The 9942-nt window shown below is 31.6% G+C and overlaps 1 long non-coding RNA gene across 4 annotated transcripts; it reads right to left on the bottom strand.

The window, feature by feature from the left end:
- Positions 1-2781: 2781 nt before the first annotated feature.
- LOC133288713 (uncharacterized) lies at positions 2782-8885 on the bottom strand. 4 transcript variants are annotated; one of them, XR_009748388.1, is made up of 11 exons: positions 8734-8885; positions 8398-8550; positions 8153-8195; positions 7294-7410; positions 6889-7095; positions 6540-6659; positions 5323-5448; positions 5116-5194; positions 4183-4298; positions 3137-4071; positions 2782-3034 (listed from the first exon to the last, which is right to left on the bottom strand). It is a non-coding gene; the product is annotated as an uncharacterized LOC133288713 (long non-coding RNA). The 4 variants fall into 4 exon arrangements; XR_009748389.1 differs by having other exon boundaries at positions 5116-5202; positions 5332-5448; XR_009748390.1 differs by lacking the exon at positions 8153-8195.
- Positions 8886-9942: the final 1057 nt, after the last annotated feature.

Genomic DNA, 9942 nt, shown 5'->3' with positions numbered 1-9942 from the left:
AAGGTTATAAGGGTCAAAAAGCCGTCAAGTCTGACATATTTTTAAAAATTAGAGAGCCTTATATGACCTACAGGCCTTGTAGGCCGCCTCCCTGGTGATATATTTTTATATATTTTTAAAAAATTTTAAAAAATATTTTTAACAATTTTTAAAATATTCGCTTGACATTACAAGTCATTAACGTGTTCATAAATTGCTGTATTTTTTTACACGAGATATAAATTTCACCAGTGAGCATTTAAATTTTTTTTTTTTTTTTTTTTTTGGTACATAGCATTTAAAATTTTACAATAGTAAAAAATAACTATAAAAATATAGAGTTGGTACTGATTGCCACCTAAAATAAATATATTATTTTATTTTATTTTAAAAAATTAAATAGGCCAGCCTACAAGGCTTTAAGTCAGGCTTGACAAAATTGGCCTATAACCTACTTGACAAAATTACTATACTTTTCAACGTAGACCGGGTTAGGCCAGGGTCAACGTACAGCCAAGCCAGGCCAACCTGACTCATTTACAACCCTAAACAAGACTGTGTTTATAAAAAACATGTTCTCGCCTTTGGATGTTCAAAGGGATTTAGGATTTCTCTTCTAGTAAATAGACCAAATTAAATGGATAGTGAACCTAATTAAATCTGAGTCAAACAATACCTTCATAATAGAATAAAAGCATGTTAACATTTTAAATATTTAATCATAAATGTTGTAATTGTTGAATTTGTCGCCATGATTAATTATGTGTATTGAGAAAAATATCTTTATAATTATTTTAATAGTAAGATTCAATAATATGTTTAAACATTTATTTATTACAAGATCTTAAATTTTAAAATAAATAGTTTAACTATTAGCGCTTTTTCAATTATTTTTTAATATTAATTAATTTACACTCAATAATTTTAAAATATAATTAAAAATAAAGTAATATTTTAATAATTAAGTATTTATAAGTTATTTTCATTAATTATATGTAAACATTATTTATTTGCTAAAATCATTTTCAAGATAAAAATTTCCCAACATAACTTCAGCTGAAAATCTTACTCCTAAGTAAAGTTGTTTTAAAAAAATTGAGTAAATCATCAATTTAATCTATTATCAGTATAAATATAATAATATATAACATATTTTCTATAACATAATAAAATATTAATTAATAGATATAAATAAAGCCAAACAATAATATATTATATTATATATTATTCAATATTCATCACATAAAATAAATAAAAAATTAAGAAATTAATTATTCATTTAATTTTAAAATTAAAAGGAAAAGATAATAGGCAACAAAGGAAAGAGGGTGAAAAAAGGAAAAAAATTTGGAAGATAAAATAATGTGTTGGTGCTTGACAAGTTTTCTTGAAGAAATTAATTATCAACCGTGTGAAATATGTCTTATATAATTGTTTAAACATGTTTTTTGTTGGATGCTTGTGTGATGAAAATTATGACAATTTGTTTTCTCATGATAACTGGAAACCCAATAAGAGTTCCATGGTTGTGGCTAGAGGTAATAAATACGCTTTTCTTGACTCAAGCAAAAGTTATCAAAGATTTTATTAACACAACTGAGTTTGTTGATGGAACTGACTTCTCACATACGAGTTTGTGTCACATAAGTGAGGAAAGGATGACTATGCAAGTCAAGAAAAATGTGTTGTTTAATTTTAAGAGAAGGACGACTATGCAAGCCAAGAAAAATGTTTTGTTTAATTTTAAAAGTGTACATTTGTAGAAATGTATTCATTATTGTGCTAGGAATAAAGACAAGGATTCTTTTAAATAGTTGTTCCACCTTCAAGGAAGTTAGATATACTTGATTTGGTGCACTATGATGTGCGGTTCTATGAAGACAAAAACACTTGGGGGTCTGTCAACTTTTATGACATTTATTGATGATTATTCAGAAAAAAATGAGTTTTACACGTTAAAGAACAAAAGACCAAGTTTTGAATGTGTTCAAACAATTTCAAGTTTCGATTAAGAGAGAATGGTGGTGAGCATCTAAGGCCTCTAATGCTTATTGAAAAGAGTACGAAATTAGCATCACAAAACTCCTCTGTTGAATGACTTAGCTAAAAGGATGAACAAAAACCTTGATTAAAAGAACTAGGTGCTTATTATCACAATCTGGATTTCAAGAATCATTTTGGGATGAAGCTTTGAGTACAATTGTTATATATTAAATTGATCACCATGCGTTCCTTTACAATATAAAGTGCGAGAAACACTACACCAAAAGTGGGATTTAGCGGCGGTTCAAACCGCCACAAATATTCAGTGGCCAATTGAAAATCGACTTAGAAACTGGCGACGTTAAAAATATTAGCAGCGATTTACAGGAACCGCCAGAATAACCGACGCAAAAAAACGAACCGACGCAGAATACATACAAACCGCCATTGATTATTAGAAAAAAAATTAATAAATTTTCTTATAGCGACGGTTTTGAACCGCCACTAAATCATGTAATCCATTTTTTTAAAAAATCAAACTTTTGTGGTGGTTTTAATGAATTTTTTTTTTTTGTAAACATAAATATTTTAAACAGCCACTGAATTGTAAAATTCATTTAAATTATATAATTTGACTCAAACTCTTGCAGTGATTTCATTAATCATAAATACATTTATTGTTTATAATCAATCATGTTATTATAAACATGGGCATATGAGTACACAACAAAAAAAAGTAGCAATATGCCTTAAACATGGGCATCTGAGCACACAACAAAAAAGTAACAAAAATAAATACATATGGAATATGTACCCGATTTATTAAGCACTACTGTAACGCAACTCGAAGTTCAAAGAATGATATATATCCTTTACAAGATTCTATAATGGGGATTATTAAAATACAAGATTTCTAAGTCCAATGGAATTGCTGAACTTTGTTGCCACCTCTGGCTAGCAATTTATTTACTTTTCCAAGTAAATAATTAAAGCAAATAAATTTCCAATATTTAATTTTTGTTTAGCAAACTTATCACATTCTGGTGCACCTTCTCCTTTTGCAGCTACACACCTGCACAAGAATTTCGAAGGTTCAAATAAAAGAATGGCACAATTCTTCAGTGTGTGTGTGAACAACAAGTTCAATAAAAAATGCCAACAGAGTATGACTCACCGATGATATTCAATGTATCGGGTAAAGCAATGCCTTGTTTGATTCTTCAGTATTGTGATGACAACTGCTACCTCAGCCATATTCTTATAGCTTCGTCCAGCATTATCAAATTGTTCTCTTCCCCCAATTACATTTATAAAAGAATATGGACAAAGCATTGGTTGTGGAAGATATTGCTTCCTGTAATTATTTCTTTGAACATTTGGTGCATCCTGAATTTTGTTAAAATAGAAAAACGAATTTGAAAATAAACTTATTTCTGGGTGCATTATATGCTGCATGTTGAGAAAGTTCTTTGGGTTAGGGGTGTTCGCGGTCTGGATTGGATCAGTTTTGGAAGCAAAAATCATCTGATCCAATACCTTCGGTTTGATCATTTAATCATCCATTCGGTTTGAATTTTTTTTCAAATTCGATCCGATCCAATCCAATTTTTTTTGGTTTGGATTGGATCGGTTTTCGGTTTTTTAAAAATCTTAAAATTTGTTCCATGATTATTATATAAACAACATCTTTTGTATATATTGACTTTGTAAATTATTATTTTTTGAAATACAAAAGCTTCATTAAACGATTATCTCAACACAGATGAAATTTTGTTGATGAGATGTGATTAAATTTTTTCTTGGGTGTAGTTGATGGGTTAACATGTCTTGGGTTTAAAAATTTTTGGGCTATGATTAAGGCAAAGCCCAAGTAGGTAGAGGAAAATTAATATATTGGATCGGTTTGGGCTATGATTGGGGAAAAACTCAATTAAAATTTGCGGTTTTTTTTCGATTTTCAATTTTTCGGTTTATTCGGTTATCGGTTTTTTGGTTCGGTCACCGCGGTTTGAATCGGTTTGGATCGGTTAATGAACACCCCTACTTTGGGTGATCCAATGAGCTCAGCCTCTCAAATAAGCTTCTCCCAAAACCAGCCTCATAAGAAACCTTACACACAAAAAGAACAAGCACAAATGTAAATTAGCAGTAGAAGTGGAATGAAAAATTTATTTTAAAAGAAAAATAAATTCAAGCATATGCATGATAGCAGCTACTTACATTACTTCTAACCATGGAAGGTAGTTGACATTCATCACCAACAAGAATGGAGTGGCTTAATCCTAGAAGTAACAACGGTATTATTGATTCTCACTCTTTCAACTGTGCAGCTTCATCTATGACCAAAATGTTAAGTGAAGAGAGGAAAAATTGTTAGCCATATTACACCCATTCCTGCAGTACTGAAGAGAGGAAAAAAAAACCAAATTATAAAGTATTAAAAATTTCACTGCAAGTTAAGCTATAAAATTATCTTCTAAATAATCAGAAGGGTATGACCTAAAATAAACTGATAAGAATCCTCTGCTTCATCCCCATGAAATAATGCAAAGCATTAGTCTTGAATGGTCCCACGAGTTTATTTCTATATGATTTTTGTGAAGAATAAGAGATGAAACATGTCTGTATTCTTGTAGCACTATGTGATCATGCAACAAATAAAGCAAATTCCATATAATTAAATATTCTCTATCTTATCTGTAAATTTAAATTAAACCAAATCTCCAGAAAAAAAAATTAAACCCTTCCGTGGCGTTCGAACATACCAACAAATGGAACTTGTACAGACAAGTAACAATTCAAGGAAAAAAAGACAACGTATATAATGATAATAAACTAAATGGTCATAATCTAGGAAGATTTCTCAATTTCAATTAGAATAAGGCATATGTTTACATGAAAATGTCAAGTTAACAAATTAGGGGACTGATGGGGGAAATATAATAAGAGAAGCCAAATGAAGATGTCATGAAAACAAATTGGCACAATCATAAAAGATCAATAGCAAACAAATAGATGGTCTTCATACACAGAGTAAGCGATTTGGATAAAGATAATATTTGAAGCCTGCCTAGCACTTTTATAAAACGAACATTTCAAATATTAGGAGCAACATGAGAAAAGGGAGAACAACTTTAGAAAGCAATAACTTACCCTAATGGTATCATAGTAGTTGCATCCAACCTCAGATGACAATCTACAGAGCAAGCAGTGCTTGTGTCCTTTCTGAAGCCTCAACACCTTGATTTCATTGATTAGTTCAATATTCATAAGATAAAGGACATCTTTATCTTGAGAGCATATATATATATATATAAAGTTAATTGTAAAATATTAACATAAAAAACAATTCACAAAGACAAAACTTACTTGAGAGCATCAGGGACAACCACCCTTTTCATCTTGTCATATGGAGGAGGGATTCCCTCATAAACCTTCAAACGAGCAAGAGCAGCTTCCCCTCGCTTTGTCTTATATGGTATCATCCTATAAAAACAAAAATTTTCAGAACCATCCCACCTATGAAGGAGCCCATCCTATTCTACAAAATATTTAGAGCAAACCATAGGAAGAATTCAGTAATCATAAATCTCTTAACAGAAACTTTGTACAAGAAGATTTCTTGTTACATTTGATATTTCATTATTACAGAACAAAATCAAAGAAACAGAATCCTTCAAACAACTCCACTAAGCACAACATGAGAGAAGACCAGGGTTTAAAAAGAAGAAGCTCAAAACAAATTGCCAAATAACCTCAAACAAATAACTTTCATTTCATACCCCTAAACAAATTATTATCATACTACAACTTAGACACAGGACAAATTATTATTCTATTATACAAGTGACATGTACTCCGTGAAGAAATGTTCACTTTTTTTAATAGATAGATATTTATTTTATAAAAGAATTTATAAAATGAAAATAAAAATAATTGTGCTTTGTCATTTATTAGTATTATACATATATATATATATATATATATATATATATATATATATATATATATATATATAAACCTATAAGAAAAACGTTACGTGGATTAATGTTCCTTATTGATAGGATTAACATCTCGATGTAACTGCACAAAATTTTGAATATTTTTTTATTTGTTTAAGTAATTTAAATGCCGCCATAATAGTTTTTAGTGGTTAAAAGAATGGACTCTCTAGGAACTTAAAGAGAATTTTAAAACAGTTAAACTCATATCAATTGGAACACCATTACATCAAAGTACCAAATTGCTAAGCGTAGATATAATGATGATGCAAGAAGAAGAACGACTCAGTAATTCAAATCTCAAACTCGTCACTCGAGTCTCGTTCTCACATCCATTAACAAAGAGAAGAAAATTTCAGAAACAGATCTACCCAAAAAAATGCTTGGTCGCCACAAGAGAAGGGTGTCAATGTTCATGTTCTCCTCCATTGCTGAATTCTTTTTTTTTTAAATTCTTTTTAAATTTTTTCTTCTATTTAAACTTGTTTTGGAATTCGAAATCTCACGTTTATTGTAATGCAGGCCATTTAGCCAAATAAGCAATTAAAGATCTGGATATAAGGGTGGAAAACTCACCGTACCAAATGTTGGATCTCAATCTCAACGCCGATTCTGCATCCCTCAACAATACTCTTCCTCTCTCCGGTAGCCAAATAGAAAGATCTGGCAACTTCAACTCCTCTGTCATCAATGCCGCTAACACCAAAGATTAAATTGAAACAGATAATGATTAAATTAAAGATAAATAAGGAGGATCGAATAACACAATTATTACAGTTCACTAATTTTTGATTGATCGAAAGCTCTACGATATAACACAAAAAACCCTAACCTGAGAAGGATTCTAAGAAGTCAAAACTCTATTCCATGCTAGAGAGAGAAAGGAGATAAAGCAGAAGTGGAGAGCGGAATAAAAAAATCTTACCCGGCGCAGCTTCCAGTAATATTGACTGTCAATGATTTTGACATCAGTTGCTAATATCGACTTTGTTATGCTTCAAGTAACTCACTTGGTGGCGTTTTGGTTAATCGCCCCTATCCAATCGCCAGCAAAAGCCGAATTTGGCGTAGTGTTACTGGATATTTTAGTGCAAAAAAGATGAGATTCTCTAATGATATAAATCCTCCACCCCTGCAGATCATGGTTAGATAGTTCATATTACTCATACGCATCCTACTATTTGCACTATTTGCATCATAGAAGTATATCACAATGTATAATGATAATAGTGCAAATAGAAGGCCCGGCCTCTCCTTCCAGATGCCAATAAATATCTTTCTCAAAGACAATGATAGTGCAAATAGAAATTCTAAGAATTGAAGGCTTGACCTCTCCTTCCACATGCCAAAGATTTGTTGAGATTTTCTCCTTCTAACTTTGTTATCATCATAACAGGAATTGAAATGTTTGCCTCAGTGCTATTGGAGCATACCATCTCAAAGAGATCTGACAACAAATAAATTGTTAGATATAAAACAAAATAAGATCATGTTAAACTTTAATGATAAAAACAGATAAAAGAACAGAGAGTAAGTCATTAATAGCAACGAAGACGTTTCAAATAAAAACAGGTTAATATATACTTGATTATGTTGAGTACAACATTAACAGTCACTCATGGCATTAAGAATGTGATCATGCAAGTTGATAATATCACCTGCACGCATGAATAAGTATATGACAAGTATGTACACCTGTGAATTATATGTATGGAAAGATCCCAAAAAATAAAAAACGCAATCAACCATGCAAAAAATAATGAGAGAAGCAACACTCTCAGTCAGTATATCAAGCAACATCAGATAGAATTAGGTGGCAGCAGCCTGATTTGAAATAATCTTTTATTTTGGTAAACATGGAAATAACTCAAAAGACCAATTTTTTTTTCAGATTTCAACTGTTAGGAAATTAGTATTCCCCAAAATACAACCTGAATAGTGAAATCTACCAAGTATCTTAAAAATAAAATTAATTTCAAAAAACAGTGACATTTAGTGTAATGTAAAGCTCTAAACTTCTAGACCTCAAGTTTACAAAGGAAAACAGAACAAACCCGGAATAAAAAAGAGGGGAAATGAAGCATTATCAGGTAGTTCAAAATTCAAATACTTAAGGAGTATGGATAAGAAGGGAACAAAATGCGTCAAGTAAACCCCTTAGTAACGACGAATTCGTCAATGTCACTTACCTCACTTACCTCCCCAATCCGTACACGAAGCAGAAACAAAACCCTAAGCTCGAACACATAAATGAACTGCATTTCAGTTGTTTACATAACAAAAATAAAAATAAGAGCCGAAGTGGCTCGCGGAAGCTAGGGTTTATGTGCGGAAGTGATAAAATGGAACGGAAGAGAAACGAGAAAAAATAACAATAAGAAGAAATAATCGAAGCGAAGAAAAATCACACAAGATTAAAAAAAAACAATAATACCTTTGGAGATTTGCAATGGAGGTGCAACAGAGATGTTGAGGCGAGTTTCAGAGGTGGCACGTTCAGCCATGGAAGATTGTTGATCAGCGTTCAACCAATTTTTTTTTTGAAACCTTAAAATACTAAACGAACCGATCCCGACAGAGATGAACACTGCAAACGACGGTTCAGAATGGCCATTCAGAAATATCAACACCAAGTCGAGAGAGAAAGAGAAAAAAGGAAATGTGTTTGTTGTGAAAAAGGGAAAAAAAAAGAAAAAGATGCACCGATTGGATACTTAGCAGAGAGAGAGAGAGAAAACTTTAAGTAGCTATGTTTCAGAGAGAGAGATACTTAGCGCCAATTGTTGTGAACCAAGTTCCATGCGCCGATTGCAACTTTAAAGGGGAGCTGATAATTGCTAGATGTAGAGTCGATTTTTAAAACGGACACCAAGACACCGACTCTGGATCGTGGTTTTCTTGTAGTGAAATGGTGTAGTTAGGTAAAGATGTCCTTAACGATCACTTGAGGATGTTTGGGTGCAAAGCCTTTTTGATAGTGTATTTTTACTAATTATGGTATGGATAAATTTGGCTACAAGCTTTATGATCCTGTTGATAAGAAGATAACCTGAAATAAAGATGTTGTGTTTGTTGAAGATCAAACATTAAAGAACTTTAATAATACAACACTCTCAAAGTTGAAATATACAATTATGCATGAGTTTAGAATTAAATACACATTCTCAAAGTTTATATATACAAGTTGAAGTTCTAATAGATATATGATTTTCACAAAGGATAAACTCAAAGAATCAAATGATAAAATATATATAATAAGTCCAAGGAATTCTTTCAATAAAGGGTAAATAAATGACCAAATTGTGTCCAAACAAAAATAGCCATTAAGCGTCACTGGAATGCTTACTAGCTAGTAAATACTCGAATACTTTTTGTGAAGTGTTTGAAATACATTTTGAGAAGTATTTCAAATACTTTTGGAAAAGTATTTCATTACCTTTTAGCTTCATAAGATTATTCAAATACTTATCCAAATGTATTTGAATACTTTCTTGACAGAAGTTATATTATGCAGCAAACATCATCGGAAAAGTCGCGAATATCGACGAAAATTTACGAGGGAAAAATATCCCTTGCAAACTGCAGTGAAATTTGCGACTGAGAGACAATTGTGATGAAAAATAGGCGAAATTTTTGTCACTACAACACCATCGCAGAATCTGTTGCAGTTCAGTCGCAATTCTGCCGCAATTTGCGAGGGAAATAAAAACCTTGGCAAACATCAAAAGTTTGCGATGGAAACTAGCGACGAAAAATATTTATGATAGAAGGCTTTTAGGAAGGAGGGTTTTAGCGACAAATCGTTTCTCCCCGCACATTCCGTCGCAAACCATTTTTGTGAGAGAATTTTACGATTTTGCGAAGGATATGTTCCGTCGCTTATTCTGAATTTTCTGGTAGTCAAAAACATGAGCAAATTGATTTCAAGGGAGTACTCCAACCACTTTAGATTGTCTTAGGAAAGTTATTTTGGGTTCTA

Source organism: Gastrolobium bilobum, unplaced genomic scaffold (genome assembly GCF_033153095.1).
Source record: "Gastrolobium bilobum isolate Gb01-03AN ecotype WA unplaced genomic scaffold, APGP_CSIRO_Gbil_v1 utg11930, whole genome shotgun sequence".
NCBI lineage: Eukaryota > Viridiplantae > Streptophyta > Magnoliopsida > Fabales > Fabaceae > Gastrolobium > Gastrolobium bilobum.
This window is presented reverse-complemented; position numbering and strand designations above follow the sequence as displayed.